This window comes from Papio anubis, chromosome 11 (genome assembly GCF_008728515.1).
Source record: "Papio anubis isolate 15944 chromosome 11, Panubis1.0, whole genome shotgun sequence".
In the NCBI taxonomy this organism is placed as follows: domain Eukaryota; kingdom Metazoa; phylum Chordata; class Mammalia; order Primates; family Cercopithecidae; genus Papio; species Papio anubis.
Window position 1 is genome coordinate 12126308 of NC_044986.1, and position 25947 is coordinate 12152254.

The 25947-nt window shown below is 43.9% G+C and overlaps 1 pseudogene; it reads left to right on the forward strand.

Annotated features, from left to right (window-relative positions):
* The first annotated feature begins 365 nt into the window (after nucleotides 1-365).
* Nucleotides 366-17696, forward strand: LOC110744186 (annotated as a pseudogene).
* Nucleotides 17697-25947: the final 8251 nt, after the last annotated feature.

Here is a 25947-nt window from a genome sequence, read left to right on the forward strand (position 1 = left end):
CCAGAGGTGGAATAATATGGTTTGACTCTTTGTCCCTACCCAAACTTCACCTTGAATTGTAGTAATCGCCATGTAAAATGTAAAAATGTCCACATCAAAAAGCTAGAAAGATCAAGAACTGACACCCTAATATCACAACTAAAAGAACTAGAGAACCTAGAGGAAACAAACCCCAAAGCTAGCAGAAGACAAGATCAGAGTGGAACTAAAGGAGACACAGACATGAAAAACACACTTCAAAAAAATCAATGAGTCCAGGAGTTGGTTTTTAGAAAAAAATTAACAAATAGACTGCTAGCTAGACTAATAAAGAAGAAAAGAGAGAAGAATCAAATAGACACAATAAAAAGTGATAAAGAGGATATCACCACTGATTCACAGAAATACCAATTACCATCAGAGAATACCATAAACACCTCTATTCAAATAAACTAGAAAATCGCACTGAATGTGGCACTTTACCTTGAAAATGACAAAGTTTGCTAGTGGAAGTGGGTACTGAAAGAAGCAAACAGGGTTAGCTTGTGAGTTATTGTGAAGTGGTAGAAGCCAGATTATCTAAAATGGAAAATCCTAAGAGCACTGTAGATGGGTGTGGCTCATAGGTTTGAGCTGCTAGTGATAGCAGGAGTGGGTTTTGAATTCCAGCTGTATTTTAGAATCTTTGTGTTCAACTTCCAGGGCCTTCTGCCACTTTGCCCAGTGGCCTCTGGAGGCATCTCCTTGCCCTCAAAACACAACACCCAAGTCCTCACCATGTCTTCAAAGGCCCTACTCATCTTGGTTCCCCATCAGCTCTCTGACCTCATCCCCTCCTTCTCTTTTCCTTACCTCCTCTGTGCTCTACACTGACCCTCAATGTTTCTCCAATTCCCAAGTACACCTCTAGCTCAGGACCTTTGTTACTGTGATTGCCTAGAATTCTTCCCCCAAATATTTGCTGGGCTCACACTCTCACCTCTTTTGAGTTTCTTCTAATCTCTGCTGAGCAGAGAGGCCTTCCCCAAGTGCCTTAAATAAAAAGGTACCCTTCTCACTATCTCTGTTCTCAGTGTTTAATTTTTCTTTGCATCACTTACACATATAGTATCTATCTTTTGCCTTTTTTTTTCATATACCATCCTTACACCTCGTATAGAATGTAAGCTCCATGTGAAATGGAGATTGCCCTGTTTACTAGAGCAGATCATGGAATGTAGCAGGTGCTCAGCTGGCATCTGCTGAAGGAATTAAATGGAAAGACAGGAGAGGAGGAGTTGTTCTAGGCGGTGAGAAGAGCACACGTGAGCCCACATGTGCCTACACTATGTGCATTTGAGAACTTCTGCCTTTGAGGACTCCAACATCAACACCTCAAATTGGGATTGGCCAGAAGTTTATAAACACCAACCGGCAGGTCATAGAGCTTGGATAGCAGAAACAAAGTCAGAGATGAGAAAAATACAAAGACTATGCAAACCTTTCGTCCCTTTCTTCCAAGAGTCCCAGAATTTTCAGCAAGGAGCACTTCCCAATTCAAGTTATATAGGTTAAAACCAGACAGTGCTGAAAGATTCTGCGTCAGGGCCAGGGGCTTTTGTGAACTTGACTCTGACTAGATGGGTTTGCAGTTGATTTCCTTATAAATTGATTTCTCAGAGATTATCCCAAATAGGAAAATATTGCTTGCCATGATGCATGAATAGTCATCGTGGACCAGAAACTGAGTTAAGTGTTTTACCTGGTTTGTTTCTTTAAATACCCAAAGTAGGATTAAAATGGCAGAGGTGGGTACCACAATTCTCATTGTTTTACAAGTGAAGAGAAAGAGGTACAGACCAATTAACTACCCCAGCCAAGATCACGCAGTAGAGCAAGTGTGTGAGCTTGGATGGTATAACTTCGAAGGCCATACACTAAATTGTCACACTGTCTAGAATGGCCTTCTTGCAGAGAATAGAACACAACTTTAGAGCAGGAGGATTTCAGAATCATCTGGATCATTACTTGTTGAAGAGAAAGGGAGTAGATTGCTCCTGTCCACATTGCTATCAAAAGGGAATGTTTCTATATCCAGACCCAGCATTTGAGGCCCTTCCCACTGTACTTATAACTTGTGACTGCTGGGTAACCCTTAAATGGGCAACCATCTAAGGTAAGTGAAGACAATCCTTTTATCTTCAAAGACTTTAAAATCTGGGTCACTTTTCCAACAAGGAGAATGTTTCTTTGCATCCACCACATGTGGTAGCAATAACCTTGACTTTCTGAACAAACTTGAAATTTTACAGATCTCTGGGTAATTACCCCATCATTTGGTAAACCAGTGTTACCAACCAGTCTCTGAGGAGTAACTCAATGCCCATTGCTTGTCATAGCTCTGAAACTGCCCCCAGCTAAGTCAGGGGACAGGCCTGGCAAGGCACCTGCATCTGCCAACATCCTGCCTCAAACAAGGCAGCCACAGCGAGGACTATGAGTAAACTAATGTGTGTGTGAGGGGAAGAGTGTTTGACTCAGTGGGTCATTGCCAGAAGGACTTGGCTTTGCAGATGGTCAGTCCCTCTGTGGAGAGAGAGCAGAGCACCTTCAGCAGTGGCACCCACCTGGCTGTACCCAGCTCATCTCCCACTGCTGTGGACAGTGATGGGCACAGCACGGGGAACATGCTTTGGGCTCCTGGAGCCAGTAGAACATGGCCAGAAGGGGGTGGGTGTTGGAGTCAAATGGTGCCTAGCTCCCATCAGAGAGATTTTAGGCATATCCTTGTCCTTCTTTGAGTTATGGTCTTCTTATCTGAATACAGGAAACAAACAAAACCTCAGAAGTTATTGCAAGAATTAATTTAGGCTATATGGAGCAGGGCTTGGCAAATATTTTCTATGAAAGGCCAGATAGGCCTTGCAATCTGTCTGGTCTCTGCCACAACTACTCAATTCTATTGTTGCCAAAAGCAGTCATAGACAGTATGTAAATAAATGGGCATGGTTGTGTTTCAATAAAACTTTATTTATAAAATAGGTAGCAGGCTGGATTTGGTTTGTGGGTTGTACTCCTGATGTAGAGCATCTGGATCAAAATCTGGCACATGCTAGGTATGAAGTAGAAGCCATTATTATCATCATTATTATAATTAGTACTTCTGTTACTACTCTGCTGATTCTACTATTTATGGCTGTGTGATTGTAAGCAGCCACGATTGATTGATGGTGTAAAAATAAAGTGAGATACACATATAATTATAACAAAAATAATCAAAAGTAATAGAGTTATTCTTACTCTAACCAACACTTAAAGAAGGCTTACCATGTGCAGTCGGTCTTCTAAGCACATTACACATATTAACTCTTTAGCCTTTTAAGCACATTACACATATTAACTATTGAACCTCAGGTAGATTTTATTGTTATCCCCCTTCTGCAGGTGAGAAAAATGAGACAAAAAGATCTTAATAACTTGTCAAAGCATATAACTAGGATTCAAACCTAGACAACATTCAAACCTCAGAGCCCATAACTCATTTCTTTCCTTCCTCTTCAAGTGTGAGGCCTTCCTGAAGATTTGGGGACTGTGGCATTGCTCAGTCTGTTGAAGGGTTGGACCACGGACCTGGTCATATCCTCAGCATCGGCAGATTCTTCTCCACTGGTGCTTAGCTCCCTGTCCTTGACTCTGATTGCTGGCCAATGTGGGAGATGTTTTGGGCACAGCTAATTACGTCTGAGCACCTGGGCAGCTCTCATTTACTGGTGCTAATTAAATGACTTCAGTGCTAGTGGTACCCATTACCTAGCTGATTACTTTTACTCTGCTATTAACAGTGAAATTACTGAGCCTGGAAAAGGTCTGTTGGGAAAGAAAGAACTCTTATTTGGGTGGGATGATTATTTCATTTTTACTATATATTACGTCCTTTTAAACAAACAACCTTTAGACATCATTTCATTTTGGAAACCTCTTTACCAATCCCCAAATCCAAAATTTGGCAGAATTTGGTGATGATAAAATTTCCACTTCAAGTAAAATTTTAATTTCTCATGGATTTATTGCCATTTTCCATGGCAGGGCGTATTTCCCTTTGAATTTAGAGCACTTCTCCTTCGAATGTCTCTCCAGAGACCAGGATGTGTGTGGATCTGAGAGACCAGGGGATGGACTTTGCTCTCTCCCCAGTGACTTCACAATGGCAAATTAAACCAGGAAAGTAAAACAATCGGTTCCTTTCTAGAGACGTTGTAACATCAGCCCTGGGAAAGGAGAAACAACCATGCCCTCCTGTTGGCAGCAAGTTGAGCAACATGATCTCATGGGTCTTTTCCATGTGTGACATACGATTCATACATATATATGAGTGCAGTTCTCAGTGAGCCAGGCCAGTGGGGGAGAATAAACCTTGCTTTCTTTCCATTTGACTCCCATATTTATAGGCAGGGGTCTTTGGGCTCTCTACATTTTTTGTTGAACACATTTGGAGAGATTATTTTTTCTGTGCATGGTGGGTATTCTCTTTGTGGTCACGCACTCTGCTGTTTCAAAAACCAACCCTGGGCGATCTTCCTCTGCTGGGTTTATTTGGAAATATCTGCATCCTCAGTGTCACTCACCCTTCAAAGCTGGAGAAAGCCGCTAGCCAAAAGCCAGATGGCATTTCTGTGCCGGTACACTCCCAGATGCACCAGGTGGTGGGGAGAAAGATGGAGGCAAGCTTTATGGAGGAGATCAACCAAGACAGGAGAAAAGGGAGTGCTCTGGATAAAAATAGCTCATGTATGAACTCCCGTCCCCCACTCCTTAATGATTTCTCTGCTGATGGTGTTTGGCTCTCAGAGGAGCAGTGGGCGCCGAGGATGGTTACTCAACTGGAGAGAAGTGGAGGGAACCCGCCTGCCAGGTGGGTTTTCCAAGCCTGCACGGCTCTAAACTTCTCCACATGTGAACAAGTGTTTACAGTTTTAAAGATGTGTTGAGTAATTGCACATGCGAGATAGCTCCCCTTTAATGCGCCCAGCATGTTCCACGGCTTTCTACGAGAACACCCTGGTTGACAATGAAATTGTTTGCCTTCTCTGTGTTGAGGCTTAAGGAGGTACTGGTTTGTGTTGAGATATAATTGGTAGCACTTGTGCCTTTGTAGTTCTTTTTTTAGCTACTGAAAATTACTGCCTTAATCCACTCTTTGCTTACCCGGATTACCATGGAAGCCCCACAGAGCCCCCTTCACATCAGAGAATAGAGTGGCAGTTCTTAAAACTTATTTTGATGCTCACATAACATTTCAAGATGCTGGGTAGAAAACAAAAACAACAATAGCATTAATTCCCTTTTAATTTCTCTCAATTTTCAAAAATTTTGAATCACTGTAAAATCATATAATTGTTCTTTTGCTATTTAAAAATCATCAAAAACCCTCTTGTTTTTACAGATGGGTTTCCCCACCTCCACCCCTTCTCTTAATTATTCCTTGCTCTCTTTATTTTCATGGGAAAATAGCTGGTGTCACCTCAGGGAGACAGGCAGGGCATTCTGCTTTGCTTGTTATTTTTTAGAGAGTTCTTTGTCTTCTCTCTGGCTTCCAGCAAAACACAGCCAAAATAGTTTGGCAGATCACTTTGCATTAGTAAAACTCTGCGTCAGCCATAACCAAGGCCTGGAGTAAAGAACTAATGTCAACTTGCAAATACGTTGGAGAAACATCTCGAGATCCACAAACATCTTCCCCTCAGCTCTCAGATAGGATTCCATGAACAAGCAAGACTGATGGGTGGCTGAGATGTTACCTGCTTGCCAGTCCTTCACCTGCCCCAGGATCTCCCCATCTCAGTGGCAAATAATGGAACTTCACAATCTGGCTGCTTCCTATCAATAGTTCCAGGGCTGCATATTTCCAACTCGAAAATCTTTTTACTACTGTTTTGCAGTTTTCCCAACTGAGCACTTGGCATCTGAGAAAGAGACTCTGAGAGGCACGGCCCTGTGAAGACTGAACTCTCCCTCCTAGTTGGCCAGCTCTGCCCCTGCTCCGGACTCACTGTGGACACCACCTTCATTCTTCCTGTAGGCCTTCTGCAGGAAGTTAGACAGGGACATCCTCACCTGAGAGATGTTATGTGGAGAAGACCTATGATTTCCCAAGTCTTTTCAACATTTGAGTCTGAGCTTCTGTCTGGCTGGAATCAGACATTAATTACATTTAAATAAGAAGTAAAATCGTATTAACACTTCTTGCTTTCATCCAAACGTTTTCCATGAGGCTGCACTGCCTCTCTTCCTCCTAAGCCAGGGTTAGGGCAGCCTATAGATGAGTTTTTCTGTTAGTAGAATGGTCTGGTGGCAGCGACAACTGGAGAAGCCCCTGTCTTTTCCTCCCACTGCATCCCACTCCCATAGCTGTAGCAGTGGAATTGGGATGCTGATTATACCAGGATAATTATTTGTTGCTTTGCCATTTTGTGGGATTCTTGAGGATCGTTTCTGTGGTTGCTCACTTTTGTGCACCTCTGATTTTTATGTAGAGTAGGTGCTCAATAAATATTGTTTGACTAAATTCGATATTCTCTTTGAAGTGGTGCTTATTTCTGATTGGCATTAATCCTAGAACTGGCACTAAAGATAAAATTCCTGCAGCATGGCATAGAGGTGCAAGGGCTATATTGGAAGCAAGAAGCGTAGACATGGCCTTGGAGGGTCTGTAGTCAGTTGGCAGAGCAGTTGGGACCAGGTGCTCCCACACAGAGGATGGTGGTGATGCATAGGCAAGGCTGGAAGGTCTAGAAAGGATATAGAAGAATGCAGGCATCCATTTATTCATCAGCAGGTGTTGGGTGTCTGGGAGAGGGGAGCAGATACTGGCTGGGGTCCTGCGGTCCCACACTGAACAGGAGAAAAGCAAACACTCTCCTTTTGGTGTGTACCACTTACTGAGGGAGGCAGATGATAACATGTGTTAAATTCCAAGAAGTGCTGCAAAAGAAAGGTACTCCCTCCCCATCAGGGGCTCAAGAGTAGCAGACTTGAATCCAGGAATCCTTGGACAAGAGAAAAGAGGGTAGATGATGAACACAGGGCCTTGGACCCAGAGCATCAGAGCGGGTACTCAGGATCATGACGGGGGCCTGAGGTGGGGATGGAGTTGCAGCAAGGGAGGCTAGATACCAGATCCCAGAAATCCAGGTTGGAACTCCTTAAATCTCTTTTGCCTTAGGTAAGGATTGGTCCGGAAGAAGGAGACAGGGCTGAGCTTAAAGTCCCAAGTCAGTTTCACTCCAGTCATTCATTCACAGAGCACCCACCAGATGACTGCTAATGTAATGGGCAAATAGAAAAATCAGCACAGTTCCTGTTCTTACAGAGTTTTCACTCCAATGGGAAAAATGATCAAGTAGCAATTACACAAATATATCTAATTACAGACTGCTGAAAGTGCTACGAGGGAAAGAAATAGGGGCCATAGTAACCAGAGAGTCTAATTTAAAGTAGATTTTTACTGAGGTCTCTCTGAGGACCCAAAGTTTGGCCTAGAGGAGTTGGGCTGATGAGAAGTGAGTGGAAGAGCACTTTACGTAAAGCAAACAACATGTGCAAAAGGCCTGTGGTCTGCAGAAAAATGCCCCCGCCCCCCACCCACAGATGTTCACACCTGAATCCCTGGAGCCTGTGAATATCTTACCTAACATAGCAAAAGAAACTTTGCAGATTAAGGTTGTGGTCCTCAAGATGGGTTGATAGCCTGGATTATCAGGGGGCCCCAATCTAATCACACGAAACATTAAAAGGAGAGAAGCTTTCCCAGCTGCAGCCAGAGAATGGTGTGCCAACAGAAGGGTCAGAAAGATGCTACATTTGAAGATGGGCTGTACACTGGAATGCGGGCAGCTTCTAGGAGTTTGGAAGGCAAGGAAACACATTCTCTCCCACAGCCTCCAGAAAGGAATGCATTCCGGCAGACTCCAAGGCTTTAGCCCTGTGAGACCCATGTGGGCTTCCGACCTAGAGAACTGTAAGATAGGAAATGAATACAGTCTTGGTACATACCGAACAGCTTGGTACATTCCAGAGACCAAAAGGTGGTGGCTGTTATGGCTAGAGTATTGTATATAAGACAAACACACAAATGATTTAAGTGACTGAAACAGGGAAGGGACTGACATGATGATCTGATTTCTATTTTGCAATTCCACTTTAGATGTTAGGTGGAGAAAGGACTGGGGAGTAAGTGTAGAATGGAGAGACTGGTTAGGAGTCTATTTTAGGAGCCCTCATGAAAGGTGGTAGGAGCTCCGATGAGGATGGTATCAGAGAAGAGAGAGTAGTGTATGCAGTTGAGAGCTGTCTGGAGGTGTAATTAATCAGATGTGATGATTGACTGGATTCAGGGAGCAAAGAAATAGGAATCCAGGATGCCCCCTCTCCTCCCCAGGCTTCTGACTTGATCAGAGGGTGAGAGTATAGGTCTAGAAAGCTGGACAGAGGCAGGGTTTGCAACACCCAGCTACTGCACAGATGGCTCCACTTGCCACCAGCAAAGCTGATCACTGAGAAGCATCTGTCATCTCAGAAATCCTCCAGAAAGCCAGGGAACTGCCTACTACAAGATTCACTGGTTGGGACTCTTTTTGAAGGTATGAGTGATAGAAAAACCAAAGTATCTTAAGCCCAAAGATAATTTATGCTTATTTTTAAGCTGGAAGTCCAGAGGTTACATTTGGCTTAGTCTCAGCTTGATTCAGGGTTCGGATGATGTCACAGGGCTCATCCTTTGGCCTCACTTCCTTTAAGGGGCTTCATTCTCCATCACTGTGTCCTCACAGCCCCAAGTCCAGCAAAAGAGAGTGTCTTTGTCCCAGAATACCCAGTGAAATTACTGAGATTCATTTTGATTGAACCAGCCTTGATCCAATCCCACCACCACCACTAAGGACACCTCAGGACAGGGAAGGGAAGGTGCTGGATGGCTTTACCTGGGTCAGGAGTTCCACTGCATAAATTGTGGCCAGAGAGAGAGAGGAAGGGGTGGAGGCCCAAAGAGAAGTCAGAAGTGATCCCTACAGGAAACAGGCTGGGTAGGCACAGAACAGCCAGCTCCTCAGCCCCCCATGCAAACATCCACAATCCCTGGCTACTTTACTGATTGATAGCAAAAGTGTGTGCAGACCCAGACATACGGCTTTCTGACTGAGAACCACGTGTAAAACTAAAGCGAGCTGAGTTCATCATCAGGGCTGTCTCTTCCACTGGCTGTTGTTTCTCATAGTCACAGTGTGAGCAGGACAGAAGTGCCAGGTTGGAGGGGATGGGAAGGGTGGATCATGTGAAATGGCAGGTGGTATCAGGGAAGAGGCTGGCTTGGGAACTACAGATGAAGGCAGTGGTCTGGGTCCACTGAGTGTGGGGGCAACAGAACATTCTGGGGCATCGCTGGGCTGTCCATCTCAAGTGTTAGGCACATCTCTGAGGAAGGGTCCTAGATTTAGTGGCCTCTTTCATGGGAAAAGCAGTGTCCTAATGGCCAAGGGTCCCCCCTGCCCAGGCATCTTGTGCCTTGCTCTCGTCTTGGTTCTTTCTTTTCGCTGCTGAGTATGCTCAGGCTTCAGAAGAGGCTTGCCTCTAGTGTCCTCCGCTGTGGCAAAAAGAAGGTCTGGTTGGACCCCAAGGAGACCAGTGAAATCGCCAATGCCAGCTCCCATCAGCGGATCCGGAAGCTGATCAAAGATGGGCCGATCATCCACAAGCCTGTGACTGTCCATTCCTGGCTCGATGCTGGATAAACACCTTGGCCTGCCAGAAGGGCAGGCACATGGGCATAGGTATGTGAAAGAGTACAGCCAATGCCCGAATGCCAGAGAAGGTCATGTGGATGAGGAGAATGAGGATTCTGTGCCAGCTGCTCAGACGATACCGTGAATCTCAGAAGATTGATTACCACATGTATCACAGAAGATACCACGAATCTAAGAAGGTTGATCGCCACGTGTATCACAGCCTGTACCTGAAGGTGAAGTGGAATATGTTCAAAAATAAGCGTATTCTCATGGAACACATCCACAACCTGAAGGCAGACAAAGCCTGCAAGAAGCTCCCGGCTGACCAGGCTGAGGCCGGCAGGTCTAAGATCGAGGAAGCATGCAGGCACCGTGAAGAGCGCCTCCAGGCCAAGAAGAAGTAGATCATCAAGACTTTGGTTTAAGGAGGAAGAGACCAAGAAATAAAAGCTCCCCCTTTGTCTGTACATACTGGCCTCTGTGATAACATAGATCAGCCATTAAAATAAAACAAGCCTTAAAAAATAAATAAATGGCATATAATTTCCTACTCTTCCCCAATTCAGGGAGGCCATGGGAGTTTCAATTAGCCTCAGGGGGCTGTGTGTCTTCAGCAGACATTATTTGAGGGACTAGGCAGGGCCTGGGGTCATTGGATCCACCTCTTGGCCCTACTGCCTTTGGGTGGGCTCAGTAACCGAGTAATTGAGAAAGGCCTGGGTAACATTCTGAAGGCTCTCTAGAAGGCAGTGATGTGTGTGTCACATCTCAGAAAAGGTTCTAGAAAAAATAATGCTAAGACCTGGGCACACAGGCAAGGGACATTTTATTTGATATGGCCTGTGGGCTGTTCAGACCAAAGCAGATACCGTCAGGGCCCTGGCTATAGCACCCCTGCTCTCCTCATTGCTTTCTATGCTCATAGTTTGCTACTGCAAGCAGCTAAGGCTCCCCTGCTGATGGCATTCTGTGGCTGGGAATGTGCTTGTCCCTATTCTAGGGCAGGCTGCGTTGCTGGATAGGTAACACCACCAGAAGCAGAAGCAGCTCTCACCAGCGACTGATGGGGGCTGAGGAGTGAATGCCCGGGCTCCCCCAGTGCCATGTACTCTTAGGAAGACAATATCCTCTCTCAGAAGTTCCAGTGAGCAGAGATGAGCTGGTAAACAAGCTCTTTGGTAGGAGAGGAAGTAGAATAAGGGTCTCAGTGATCCACCAAATCCTTCACGGCCAGCTAGGAGGGGCATTGCTATGTGTGCCCCTCTCTGATTATATAGGCAGCCTTGCCCTTCACTACAGGGTTGTGGGTGTGCCAGGGACCAGCACTCTTCAGACCCTGACTCAGGAAGCCTGCCCACCTGCCATGGCAGCCCTGGCCTGCCGGAGAGGCTATTACAGCTGAGTTATGTCTCCCTGATCTCCAGGATGGTTAGGCTTCTGTCCAGCCAGCTCGGGCTGGCTCCAGCAGGCCTTTTGCTATTTGGCCCCAGCGCTGCAAGTCACGTTCTCAGACCCTTGGGTGATGGACTGAATAGATGGAGCAAATGGTTCTGAGTTCCCTTCTCCACTTTACCTTCCCCAGGGCATCTCACTTCTGGGCTGCCTTTATCTTCACACCAGAAGAGCGCTCTCTATGCTTTACTGTCAGTAGGATTTTTTAAAATAGGGTTTCTATGGTGAAACAATGTCCCTTGTTTGGAAATACGCAGAGCTTTATAAAATATGTTCCTGTGTTTTCCTGGATCAGGGCATATTGTAGAGTCTAGGGATTTATTTACAATGAAGAAATTGTTTTTGCAAATTGTGGTTAAACAAAGGGATTGTTTTTGGAGAGCTGAGTAAAGGAGACATTGTTTATAAGTTATTTGGGACACAAGCTGCAAAGGGATGATTTTACAGGGAATCGGGGGGAGGCAGTCAATAAGCACAGTTGTCCATTTCTTTGGAACAGGCAAACTCAGACTAAAACGCTGTCACCTCTATCATTCATCCCTTCTTTCTTCAAGCTTATTTCATCTTTTCTGCTTCAGTCCCTGCAAATGAGCACGCATCAGTGGTTCCCCCAGCATGGTCCCCTCTCCTCGGGGTTCCATCGCACTGGCTCCTCCAAAGCTCAGGAGTAGGAGATTTGCTGCAGGACCTTCCTTATCACACCACAGGTCTCTGCTTCCAAAGAGCTCTCAACGCTCTGGAGATAGAAAATCTTTTTCGCCTGCACAGAGTCCCCAAGCAGGGGGAAAATGGAGCATGTCAGAGTTCATAAGATGAAAAATAAGAGCCAAATCCAAACTCTTTCCATTGTCACAGTCACATCTTAGGAGCTTTCCCAAGTGTCAAAACTAGGGCACAGAGGCGACAAGCCCTATGAACGAGACCTGCTTCTCTGGAGGATCCAGGGAGTGGTGTATCTGCCATTAGGAAGATATATCCTGACTTATTTAAGGCAAGTTGTCTTCTTCCAGGGCCTGAGCTTTATGTATTTAGAATTTTCCTTTTGGGGGAGCAGAATGAACTTCAGTGACTGGGCAGGAAGGTGTGGGTGTGTGAGATGGGGCTTCTTGGCCTAAAATATTCACTCCACAAATGACATTTTAGCACTGAAAGAGATCTTAAAGAATGTATTTTCCTTCTGGATCCCTATTAAAGTGAAAATATCCCTAGGAAGTGTGAGCTTCTGAGTGATGAACACCCAGACAGTCTTCAGCATCTGTGGTGACAGGCTGACTGCTGTTGGGATGCATGCAGGTGTGTGGATGGGAAGAGATGAGAGGGCTCCCTGATGGAAACAGTATGTGGACCCCACTCCACTTACCTGGCAATTTTTCCAAGGGCAGTGGACATCTTATTCAGTATCACTCATGGGTAGTTCAGACCCATAGCCCCTCAGCAATCCCCATTCCTTTACAAACTAAGGGTTTCTGTGGCAAGCCACTGAGGCTTCCTTCCCCTGAGGGCATTCTGCGGCTGGGAGTATACGCATCCTCTTTTAGGGTGGCTGGAATCCTGAGTAGGGGACACCACAGGGAGAGGCTCTTACCAGTCACTGATGGGTGTTGGGGGAGAAATGCACCAGCTCCCTAGTGCCCTGTGCTCTCAGGAGGATGACCGTAAGGACAGCATCCTCTCTGAGGCTCTCGGCAGGTAGCAGGTGCAGGTAAACGGGCTTTTGGGAGAGGATGGGCCCAGGTAAAGCCCCCATTTGTAGCATTTGCCAATTTCTGTGGTGTAAATACTGCCTCTCTCACTGTAGATGAATTTAGGTTACCAACAGATGTCCCTGAACTTGGAGTAGGGGAAGGATGCACACCACTGGCCCTTGCAAGTCAGTTCCCACGGCTCCCACATGTCCCTGCCAGAGGGACTGAGGCCCTGCGGCCCCTGGCGGTAACATGCCAGTGCTGGCATCTTTCCTTTCCATGCCCACTACCACATCATTGCTCCCTAGATCCCCTCCAAAATGGACAACTAGGACCCAAACACTCGTTTCAGGATCTGCCTCTGGTGGCCTGCAAATTAGACCCCGATATGCTCAGACTCTGTTGTTCTCTGAACAAAGTGGGCAGAATGCTCCACTGGATAAAGAAATGTGTGTCCTGCATGGGCCCCAGCCCCTCTTTCAGCCTTGCTCACCCCCACAACCTAACAGCTTTCTCTGATGTCCTCCCCACACCACTGAGGTCTCACTCCCCAGGGGTTGTACCCCCGGCCTCTCCTCCACTTGTGCCTCTCAGTCTTCCACCACTTCTTCAGGCCGGATTCTTGTCCAGCTTCCACTCAAAGGTCACCCCTGGTCTGTCTGGGCAGAATGAACTACTTCCTTCCTGTTTCATTGAGTTGTTTGAGCCTTAATTACAGCATTTATCCGCACTCGGCTTCTATTAGCTTTGCTTGGGTTTGTGACTCTCCCTCCTGGCTCCGGGAACCTGGAGGGCAAGGACTATCTGAGCAGCGTCCACCCAGGAGCTGGCTGGGGGGTTGTGAATAATATTTGCTGAAATAAATGGGCCTGACACTGGCCAGAGTTGTTCACTCCCCAGCTCCTGCTTCAGTTTTTTCCAGCTCACCACGGAGAGCACTCCCGTCCTCGGATCGGGCTGGTGCGGTCATGGCTCCATGCCCTAGGAGGGCAGTTTTAAGTGGGTGCCCATTGCTTCCATCCTAAAGGGGAAAGGATACCAGGCTCGACGGAAAATTTTCCAGTTATGCCGGGAATGTGTTCAGTATAGCAAGGAGAGGTGAGATACCATCTAGTTTCCAAAATTTCCCTCTAACGAGAAAGTAAGGTCGCCCGGCAGTCAACACAGTCTAGTGAACACTCTGATTGTCAAGATTGTCAGGGGACACGTTACTTTGTTCTTTCATCCCTTTGTTTATCAAATATGTATCAAGAGCCTGGGAGTATCCAGGGATTAAGAGGCTCTGTCTGAGCAGCCTGGCCCCAGACTTGGTACCCTCTCTGTCACAGGCTAGGAAGCAGTGGAAAGTCATTGAACCCCCGGAGCTCAATCTCCACTTCTGGAAAATGGGCATGATGTAGTACCTACCTCTTAAGAGTTTGGGGAACGTTTGAACGAGATGCTGTACATGAAATGTTTTGTGTTTACTACCTGGTACAGGTAAGCGTTCGATATACATCAGCTGTTGTTAAAATAAGAATGTGGGTCAGGCTCTGTGCGAAGCTCAAGGAGTAATCATTTGAATACGGTGTAGCTCCTGTCCTTGGGAAGTCCACAGTCCCAGGAGAGAGACAGAAAACAGACCCCAAGATCTCAGGGCAGGATGCAAGGGGTCTGAAAACAAGATTTGCAGGGGTCTCAGGAGGGCTGGGGAGATTACACAGCAGGGCCCTTCCCCCAGCCAGGAGCTATTTTATAATTCCTCTGACTTCCCATAAAAATGCTCAGTTTAGCTAAAACTGTCACCTTTATATTTCTACTCTGGCATAGTGGAGGAGGCTAGCTGGGATAGAGCTGATATTGATGGAGCAAACAAGACAGTAGGGGAATGCCGGGGCCTCCCCTGCCATCTTCCGTCATCACAAAGTCCTCCTCCCCTAAGACAGGAAGGTGGAGTGAACGGGTCTCAGAGGCCCCTGGCTGATGTCTTCAATCCCCTGCAATTTCAAGGAGCAACTGCTGGCTCCTCCTCAGGAACACTTCTCGTTCAAATGAACTCTTGGGTTTTTTTTCCAGCTACTTAAACTCTCTGATTTGTTTAATCCAGGAAATGAATTGTAAAATGGGAACTCTCTTACTCAACTTCTGTTATCTCTTGGCTCTAAACAAAATTAGAAGTAATATTCCATATCACCCTTTTAGGTCTAAGGAAGCAGCGGTCTGCAAACGGGTGATTTGACTCTCTAGGGGGCATCTGGCAACATCTGAAGATATTTTTGGTTGTCATGACTTGGGGAGGGGATGGTTGTGCTACAGGCATCTAGTGGGTCGAGGTCAGGGATGCTGCTAAACATCCTGCGATGCACAGAACAGCCCCCACCACAAAGAATTATCCAGTCTAAGATGCTGATAATGCTGAGGTTGAGAAAGTCTGGTCTAAGAGAATGAAAATTAGGTGGTGTGTGTGTGTGTGTGTGTGTGTGTGTACATGTGTCCGTGTGCATGAAAGAGCAAGACCCATGGATTGGCTGTGAAGGAGGATGCACTACCTTTCCAAGGTCATAGAAGGTCATGGAGCGGGATGCCACTTTAGACTTCACTATATCAGAATCAGATTTACTGGTCAATTCAACTCCCCAATACAAAGTCATATTCAGTTTCTAATGAGAGCGGATGGGAAACAGATCTGTGAAATGAAGCCAGAAGTTGACTGAGTAGACATTTATGAGGCATCTGAAGCTCACACTTGTGTCCAGTGACGTAACTCTGATGATAGCTAGAGAAATCCAGACTTCAAAATTCCAAACAAAATAGGGAGTTGTGGCCGGGGTCAAGGGGGTGAAACGGAAAAGAGCCTGGTCATTATAATGGATCTCCTACCGTGACACCAGCAACGAGCAAGCAGCATTAAAAAATAAACAGGACGTTCTCCTTCCAGGAGTCACGATCAACACTAATTGCTTTGGCGATACCTTAGTGACCATCTGGGAGGGAGACCCCTCGCCTGGCTCTGGATGTCAGGCGATCGAGGCTCTGCGGTGACTGTGGTAAAACATCTGCTTTTTGGGCTTCATGGTCCCGGGCAGTCTGGGCCACTGCTTCTCCCGTAGCACTTGCAAAGCAAGTGGCCTGAAGGCCTTTGCCCCCTTTGCAGATATCTGGCAATTACTCTCCTTTTGAAGTGGCTGAGCATTCCAGGGTGTTGGATGCCGTGCAGACTTCTCATCACGAAGGGTCTTGTTGGAGTCACTATTTATTTTAACCTCTCCTACTTGCAGACTCTGAATTTCAGTCTCCAGCTGTAGGGCATTTCCAGCATGGATTGTGCAGGCAGAATGCAGCCAGAGAGCCAATAACCCTTGATGCAGAACACACTTCCAGAGTACTAAAGAGACCCTAAAGTTGCTTAAGGAACCCAGCTCCAGACAAAGACACCATGGCACCCATGTATCTTGGAAGAGCCTAGGAAGAAAGCACAGGGCTCTGTGGGATAGCCTCCATCTATATCCAGTCTGATCACTTACATGAATGGAACTATCATTTTTTGAGCGATTGAATTAGTCATTGGAACATTTCTTGAGTGACTGCCATATTTTTAACAATGTCCTAGATCCTGGAGACTCTTGGGAAGGTAGATATTGGGCAAAGGAGGGAGGACAGAAAGAGACATACATAACCTCAAGGAGCCCAAGAGCTGAATGTAGGTCTAAGGCCCTGCTCTTTTGTGAAATGAAGTCTCTAGGGCAATGGAGGTGGGTGTAAGTAACTTGCTGGCAGTGAGGGGAGATGCCCAACCAGAGCTGGGCTCTGTGCTAATTGTCTTGGATTCCAACACACTGTGTGCAATTCAGGAGAAAATGGATGTGGAATCAGCAGTCCAGGTGGAGAGGCCGTAGGTAAGGCTTTTGATCCATTGGTGAAAATGGCTGGGGATATCCCCAAAGACTCTCTCAGTGGAGCCAGTTCGAAGCTTGTGTCCCAGGGAAGCTGTCAGGTCAGTTTCTTCTTGCAGGACCTTCCTAGGCCATTGGAGCATCATTGAAAGAAAAGTTTTCAAGAAGAATCTAGACATGGCAGGAAAGTGTTCTGATTGATTATTGCTGTGTGCCAAAGTCCCAAGAGGGAGGAGGGTGGTAGCGTGCAGCACGCCTTCTCTTGGTAAAACTGCAACACTTCAAAGCAGCCCCTGGGTGCCTGCGTCTGTTCTGTGGCCTGCTGAAGAGCTTTGGTGAGGTTTGTGCCCTCTTAAAATGACTCTCGCACACGAATCCACCACCACCAAGAAGGCTGTGGTGAAGCTTATGGCACGGAAGACCTTGATTTTGGGAAAAGAGCTGCCGTTGTCACCACAGATACAGCACTTTGACTCTAAACCCAGGGCCATCTCTGGGTGCTGCTGTTGTTTATCTCCTGCTTCATGGTAACTGGTGCTATGGTTCTTCCAGAACTCTGCAGACACTTTGCAGAGCTACTGAGACCACTCAACTCTTTAAAAAGTTCCCCAAGACTCTGATTTATACTTTTCTGTTTGTCTTTCTTTTGTCTTATTTATTCATTTTTAATATATTAAGTTGTGGCTAGAATAATCCTATTTGATGTATCTAGAGAATCTAAAATAGCTTACAGTGCTTTTGAAATGTGGTTAGAGAACTCTTACCTTGAGGAGGATTTTTAAATGGATTTACGAAAGATTTCCGAATAACCTGCTGCAGAGAAATTTGTCACTCTCCGTGACTCTAGACCAATTCTCCCGTTTGTTTTAAAAGGCAATGGCTCTTATTTATTTTTCTAAATGTAAAAGTAAAATAATATGCATTATAAAACATTTGGAAAATATTAAATATATATAAAAAAACAAAAATTGGCCAAGTGTGGTGGCTCACCCCTGTAATCCCAGCACTTTGGGAGGCCGAGGCAGGCAGATCATGAGGTCAAGAGATTGAGACCATCCTGGCCAACCTGGTGAAACCCCATCTCTACTAAAAATACAAAAATTAGCTGGGCGTGGTGGTGGGTGCCTGTAGTCCCAGCTATTTGGAGGCTGAGGCAGGAGAATTGCTTGAACCTGGAAGGCAGAGGTTGCAGTGAGCCAAGATTGCCTCACTGCATTCCAGCCTGGCAATAGAGCAAGAATCAGTCTCAAAAAAAAAAAAAAAAAAAAAATCCCTGTTTTCCTCCACTAGGCAATAATCACTGTTGACATTTGGGTGTTTTTTTGTTTTTGTTTTTGTTTTCCAGCGTTTTTCTGTGCATGTATAATTGATATACATTAGAAAACAAAATATACACTGTATTTAATTTCATGTCACACTTTCCCATATTGTATTGTGATAATTTTCCCCTCTAAAATCACTGGCCCACAAAATCAGAAACAAAATAAAATGGCTTTTCTAAGCCATTAAATTTTGGGGTAATTTGTAACACAGTGATACTGACTGGAGCACATTCATATATTAATGCACATTTCTTTGATTAATGGTGAGGAGCATTTTTATGTTTAGTGGACATTTGAGATGCCTTTTTTGGTGGTCTATTTATATCACTTGCCAATTTTTAAATTTAGGGATCAGTGTTTTCCTTAGTGATTAAATAAATGTTTTTGGTTCATTAAAACTAATGAGTTTACAATTCTGGTTGCAAATAGTTTTTTGAGTTATCCTTTGCCTTTGTTTTCTTTAAAATGCTATTTTGGAATTAGGCAGTTTCTATGTCGTAGAGTCTGTTAAGTGTTTTATTTGTGATCTCATTAATCATTTCTAAGTTAGAAAATTCTCCTTCTAGAGCTCAGTTGTTCAGCTGCATTTCTGGTTTTTTGCTGTTATTTATTTAACATTTAACACATATCAGTCTGTAGCTATTTTGCAGTTTGATAATAATTTGGATTGACAGCTAAATTTCCCAATATTATTTCCTGAATAAACTATTTTTTACTAATTATGTTATGCAGCTTATTTTATTATAAATATATGTGAATATGTATTTGTATATACTAATAAATAATATATGTACAAATATATTAATAAATGGATTCATACATTATGTGTATTATATATTTATAACATACACATTAATGTATATTATATATATAAATTTTTCATACACATATGTTCTAAGTTCATTTTAGGGCTATCTGCTTTATTTCATTTGCTGTTGGTTCTAGTTCCAGTAAAAGATTGTTTTAAATTCTGATAGGGCAAGATCTGTATAGCATTTTAAATTTTTAAAATAATCTAAGCTGTTCTTTTTTATTCTTCTAGAAAATCTTTAAAATTATCTTTTCAATTAAGTTCAGCATATACATTATTGGGAAAGAACTAATACCTTCGTAGTACTTTGGTTTTCTGTCTTGAAACATGATACCCTTCTCTGTTTACTCCGACCTTCTTTTTGTGTCTCCCACAAAGTTTTGTCATTTTCACATAATTTTCTTATGACATTATTCCAGTGTATTATTATTATGAATTGGTTCTTCTATTATCTTTTTAATTAATTAGTTCTGGTATTTTTAAGAAATTATTATTTTTGTATGTTTATTTTATATCTGGCCACTTTAATGACACTTCTATTATGAATGGATCTCTTGATTTTTCTAGATATATAATCATATTGTTTACTTAGGGAAAAATTTTACATCCTCCTTTCTAGTAGTTTAGTGCTCATTCCCTTTTCTTATGTTATTGCATTGTCTAGATCAGGGCCTAGCAAATTGCCTGGCACATAGTAGATGATCAATAAAACTATTGTTGAGTAGGTGAATTGGTGGATTCTTACTGAAAGTATTTAATTTGTTATTAGATGGCCTATTTTAATCTTCAGTTAAATATGAGATTCCAGTAGTCTCACCTAGTACAACATGGATAAACTTAAACGTGCTTAAAGATAAAGTACAGCATGTCTTTCCCATTCTTGCCCACGTCCTCACCCCCACCTCTTCTCCATTGCTCTGGCAAGTGAATTTGTTGTTCCTCAACTCTGGGTGCCATCTCATTCAGCTGCTGTGTTGCCACTTCAGCTTGGTCCTGCCCCTCCCTCAGGGAGCCTTAGCTGTCCCCTGCACCTTCACTGAGCGGCACCACAGCCCTGGCACCACTACCCATCACAAGCTCTGCTGAGTAAAGCTGCATTTACTGGGGCAGCTGCTGCCTCCTCCACTGAGTACCACTGTCCTGCCAGCCACTGTGGCCACCCCTTGACACCATGATTATTGATGTGGCCTTTACAACTTCCAGAAATAGAGGACTTTGTCTCCAGCTCCCTTGTGGTTACTAGAGTCTCTGTTGTATTCCATTTTTATAGTAACCTATATGTAGTGGTCAAGAGCAAGGTGTTCAGTATCCCATGCACCAAGGCTTGAGCTCTGTTTGCTAAGTACCAGGTAGAGAATCTTGAACAAATCACAACCTTTCTGGACCCCCATATTCTTCATGTAAAAAATTGAATAAAACTCCAAATATCATCATTATAATTATTTTTAAACAGTGATGAAGAGCTGAGTCCATGTTTTCAATTATACCCATTATCTCTCACCGCTTCCTACCTTGTACTTCACACCCCAGATAGGCAAATACCTGCTTTTCTGTGTTGTTGCACATACCTGTGCTGCTGCTAATTCTCTCCCTTTTGCCTAGAACTGCCTCCCATAACCTTTCTCTGGCCACACTCCTACAGATCCTCTAAGACCCAGCTCAGTTGCCACCTCCTCAGGAAGCTCTCCCTGATTGGCCTGCCTTGCTGCAGGACCCACAGCCCCTGAAGGTTGGGATGGGACCTGATTAGTAAGTGCTCAAAATCCACAGGGCAGACCTCATGCACTGATCACTTTGTTGTTGGGTTGTCTGTCTTCTCTGTTAGCTGATGAGCATCTCAGAGGCAGGTTCTTTGTTTTATTCTCTTATATTCCTGGTACCAGCATCATACATGGCCCTTAGAAAGCTCAGTTGCTATTTGCTGCACTTCAGTGACTTGCATGGATTGGATTGAACAGTATTTCTGTCTTGGGGGATGGGGTCCTCTTTGAGTAGGGCACTGATGGGTTGGGATGAAAAGAGGGGAATAATGACCCAATCAGGCTACCCAGCAGAATCCACCCTAATGGATAAAGAGAAGACAGACGCGCTAGCCAGATGTCCTACACCTTTAAACTATGGCTGCTTGGTTTGGGGGCTTCTGAGCAGCTTTACTTTAAAATGGAAAAGGCTCAATGTTTCAGTATGGCCCTTACCAAAGAGCTGGCCCTGTCTCTTTCCTCTTGATGAGGACAGCCAAGTTCAACATGCAGGAGGGATGGATGCAGAGACATGTGTCGCCCAGCAGCTAAACGCTTTCTGCTCAAAACAAGGCCCAATGGAAAGGATCAAAGGCTGCACATGGCCAGGCAGTGACAAATTTATGAAGTCCAGTCATCCTCATGAAAACATTGTGTATTTTAATCTGCCCAGTGGAAATAATTCAATCTTGAGTTTCTGTAGAAGGAATTGCGAGTCAGCTACACTTCTCCATAAAGACGTAAGAGATCTGTTTAAAGTAACGTTTCCATCTTTCAAAGAATCAAGGTTTTCTTAGCAATAGAGGCACCTAAATGCACCTTTGTATTTCCTCGTGGTGAACCTCTCGAGTTCCATGAGTACACAAGCTTTGTTATTACAGTTAGATTTACAAACAAAATTGTTGGCATGGAAAAGTCCGTGGTAGGTGGAAGAGACCACCCATACGTGTGCGGATGAAAGCCCAGTTGGAAAATCTCCTTATGTCAGCCAAAAGTGTGACTGCGTTTCTAAAAACTTGGCTGTTCTCTTGGTGGTCGAAACAGTGAACCTTTTTGTTCATTGAATGCTGAAAAAACAAGTATGCCAAAGAGTGCCTTTTCCTAAAGGGTTTCAAAACTCTTAGCTATTTTTGACTCCTTTCTCTCAGGGCTTAAGAACATTCAACAAACGTGAATCAGAGATGTTTGATTGTTTCGTGTGTACATCGGAGATTTCAGGCCATGGCCAACAAGTGTTGCATTTGCCTGCCATGGCACTTACAATGAGGCCTCTTTATGCCCAGTTCCTCTGGCTGAAGTCAGAGATGGATGCTGAATGTGTTCACTCGGTGGGGATGTGGGAGAGATGTTTGGGCATTGGATGAGAGGGGAAAAAAGCGTGATCTTTCATCTCGGAAAGTCCATTGTGTAGGTGGCTGACCTAGGCTCCAAGCATAGTCTGCGGTTATGGAAGGGAGAGGCTGAGTCTCAAAACTGGGAGAGAACCAATGACTGGAATTTCATGAGCTTTCAACTTTTAACCAACTGGGCCAACAAATTATCCAACTGGTGTGTGTGTATGTGTGTGTGTGTGTGTACACATATATATGTAATTGTATATGTGTGTGTATATACATATACACATATATATATAATACTGTGTAATGCTGTATATGTATGTGGATATGTGATACATTATATAATAAAGTTGACACAATTTCTCTGCAGTATTTTTTTGTTTTTGTCATGACCTCTGATAAACTGAAAAAACTTTTGAACTAGTTTTTTTTAAATAAAAAAAGTAACTATATGTACAAAGCAAAATCTCAAAGAGCACAATAAGCTCCTCAATAAAAAAAAAACTCTCCCTTTTATTCTGGGTCCCCAAGTCCCCTCCCATGGCAACCACTGTTAACAGTTGTTTTTAAAGCAGTCCTTCCAGAGATGTTCTAAACCTGCATTTGCACAAATACATATACACCTTCGAACCACACAGCCAAACCAAATGGGAGCATATTATATAGTTCTCTACTTTTTCTTCCTAGTGATATAGTTTGAGATCCTGTTCTAACGTGTTCATCTACCTTATTCTTTTTAAGGATGGTGTAGTGTCCTCTTTATTTAGATGTAGCCCAATTTAGCACACCATCCTTCACCAAAGGGCATGCAGGTCATTCCTAGCTTTCCGTTACAATAAACAGCACCATAGTTAATCTTCCATGTGCAAATATAGCTCTAGGAGAATCTCCCAGAAATGAGTTATCAGTGTAAATGGGTATATGCACTGCAATTCATTATTGACTGTCATTGTTATATTTTTATAGATATCCACCGAGGTTAAGCCAATTTATTCACCCACCAGTAAGGCCAAGAGCATCTGTTTTGTTATCCCCTCATTAGCCCCATGTGTTTCAATCTTTGCCAATTTGATGACGAAAAATGCTACAATAAATGTGAAGGTTTATAAAAGCAGAGTTTAATTGCTTTCTTATAGATATTACAACATCACAATGCTTAAACATCCCTTAGCAAGTATTCCATCTAAATCCCTCATTTTACAGATGAGGGAGAAAGCTCAGGGCAGAAACAGCCCTGTGAAAGTCCATGCAGTACGCCCACTGCCTCCCTTCTTAGGTGCAGAGCGGGTGTTTCTTGCTAGCAATGTTGTGTCAATTACTTGACTTCATCAATGGACTAAAGTTGCAGTATGATAGTACCCCATCATCCACCATTTTTGGAAATGTATATCATATATAGGGAGAGTTGGTAGCAGAACATCCTTCTTGATCACTGGAGAAGATTTTTTAAAAGTTTCTCTTCTGGGGGAGGTGATGCATCACTTCATTGTCTGCAAGTGTATGATTGTAAGGTAGGAATGACTGACAGCAGATCTTTCCCAAGGGGAAGAGCTTTTGTTTGTGGAGTGAGAGGGAAGAAGGGCAGGCAGAGGAGGGTAAGAAGGAAAGGAGCCAGAGTCAGGCTGGTCCTCTCCTTTCTAGAGTTGCTACTTTGGTCAGGCTACCTCCAAGCATCAGTTTCCTCATCTGTAAAATGGGGATAATTATAACATCTGTCTCTTATAGTTTCCATCAGGATTGATAATATAATACCTGAAAAGCATTTGGCATGGTGCCCAGCAGATTAAGCCCCAGTCTGTACAATGTGATAGCATCGATGTCATCTTTCATAGCTTTCATGAAGTCATTTCTTCTAGCCTTCATCCCAGTGGCCTCTGCTCTTCACTTTCTTAACTTGCTTATCCATTATTTTTCTCAGATGATCATGTGAAATAAGAACATTCTCAGAGACAGTGAATTTCTCATGGAAGAAACAATCAGCACTCCACAGGAAGGCAAATGCAGGGTCTTCCCCAGAAAGCCCAAGCCCTGTCTCAGTTGTGGCCAGCTCTCAGAGATGTAGGTGGTGCAGGTGGTATTTGTAACCTCAGTCCATCCAAGAGCATCTGGAGGCTTCAGGGTTGATCTTGACTTCCACAGAGCCAACCACAGAGTCCTTCAAATCCATGCCTGGCACAGCTTTCCTCTGACCCTGACTGACATTCCCCACTCATCTCTGATTTCAGAAGCTGGACACCCTTGGAGATAAAGACCCCATGGCAACGCAAAATAACCACCTGAAGACCAATCAGGGTCAACACAGCTTTTCTAGACTGCAGAAATGCCAAATATGAACTGTTCTCCTCCAGTATTTTAAATCTAAAATAAAAATGTCAGTCAGCCCTTTTTCTCTTTCATCTAGGAATGGTGCAGTCTGTGATCTAACTCCTAAGTTTCTGAGGCTAGTGGTTGGTTGTAGTTCTGGGCGTTAGGGTACAAAGATGCTGTGTGTTTCTCTCTTCTTCTTAGCATCCTTTTACACCAATAGGAGAACTAGTTTCTAGGATATCTACTAGTTTCTAGTTCTGTAGAGGACATATTCTGTGTGACCAGGTTGCAGGTTAGTATCTCTATAACCGTGTATTGTTTGGCCTCCTCACAGAAATGTCAGGTCTTTTTGATAGAGCTGAAACCAACGCTACATCCGTTCCTTTGCTAGAAAAGATTCAATATAAAGATTAGTTATAGGAACAATAGCCCCTTTTTAACCTCATTTTTATGTTACACATTCCTCTGATTTTGCTAGCCCTGCCTCTCTGCAAACAATCAGGGCTCTGTCAGAAAGCTTTCAACCATGTTTCGAGCACCTTTGAAAAACAACACACGTGTGCACACGCGCACACACACACACACAGACACACACAAAGCACAATGCGTGCACTTCATAGTTAGCTTCATCCATAAGAAACATGTAGAAAAATGGAATTAACTCTAAAGCATGAAGTTGGTGGGTAAGGGATCAGGGCTCTAGAGCTGGCAATGCCCCTCCCTCACTGCAGTGGCCTATGACAGGTTGTCAGCCCTCTGGGCCTATTGACTCATCTGCATTACAGGACATTGAATTGGGTGATCTAGGTGGGGATGGAGCCCTTCTGTCTACAATATATCTCAACTTCAGGCTGGCATTACTGATTCTTTGTGTTTCCCTCTTGTTTTATTTTTTTCTTTTTTTCATTTTTGGAGATTTATAGGACAAAATTTAAAAAGAAAGTAATCTTTTATTTCTCCTACTTCAAATTAGTAGATTGATATACAGTCATCGCTTGGTATTAGTAGCGGATTGGTTTCAGGACTCCGAGAGACACCAAAATCTGAGGATGCTCAAGTCCCTGATATAAAATGGCATAGTATTTGCATATAACCTACACATATCCTCCCATATACTTTAAATCATCTCTAGATTGCTTATAATACCTAATACAATGTAAATGCTGTATAAATAATTGTTACGCTGTATTTTTTTCTTATCTCTACTGTTATTTTTCTGTGTTCCTTTCCTTCAATTTTCAATCCATGGTCGGTTGAATCTGCAGATGCAGAACCCATGGATAAGGAGGGGTGACTGTGTATACATTCAGAATTTCTTTCTCTTCTCTTGACTTCTTTTTTTAAAAATTTGAAACTTTTATTTTAGGTTCAGGGTACATTTGTAGGTATACAGTTAGCTTCATCCATAGGAAATATGTAGAAAAAATAGAATTAACTTAAGTACCCACCCTTAAGTAGGCCCCAGTGTCTGTTGTTCTCTTCTTTGCATCCACATGTACTCAGTGTTTAGCTCCCACTTACAAGTGAGAATATGTGGTGTTTGGTTTTCTGTTCCTGCATTAGTTTGCTTAGGATAATGGCTTCTGGTTCCACACATGTTGCTGCAAAGGACATGATCTTGTTCTTTTTTATGGCTATGTGGTATTCCATGGTGTATATGTACATTTACTTTATCCAGTCTACCA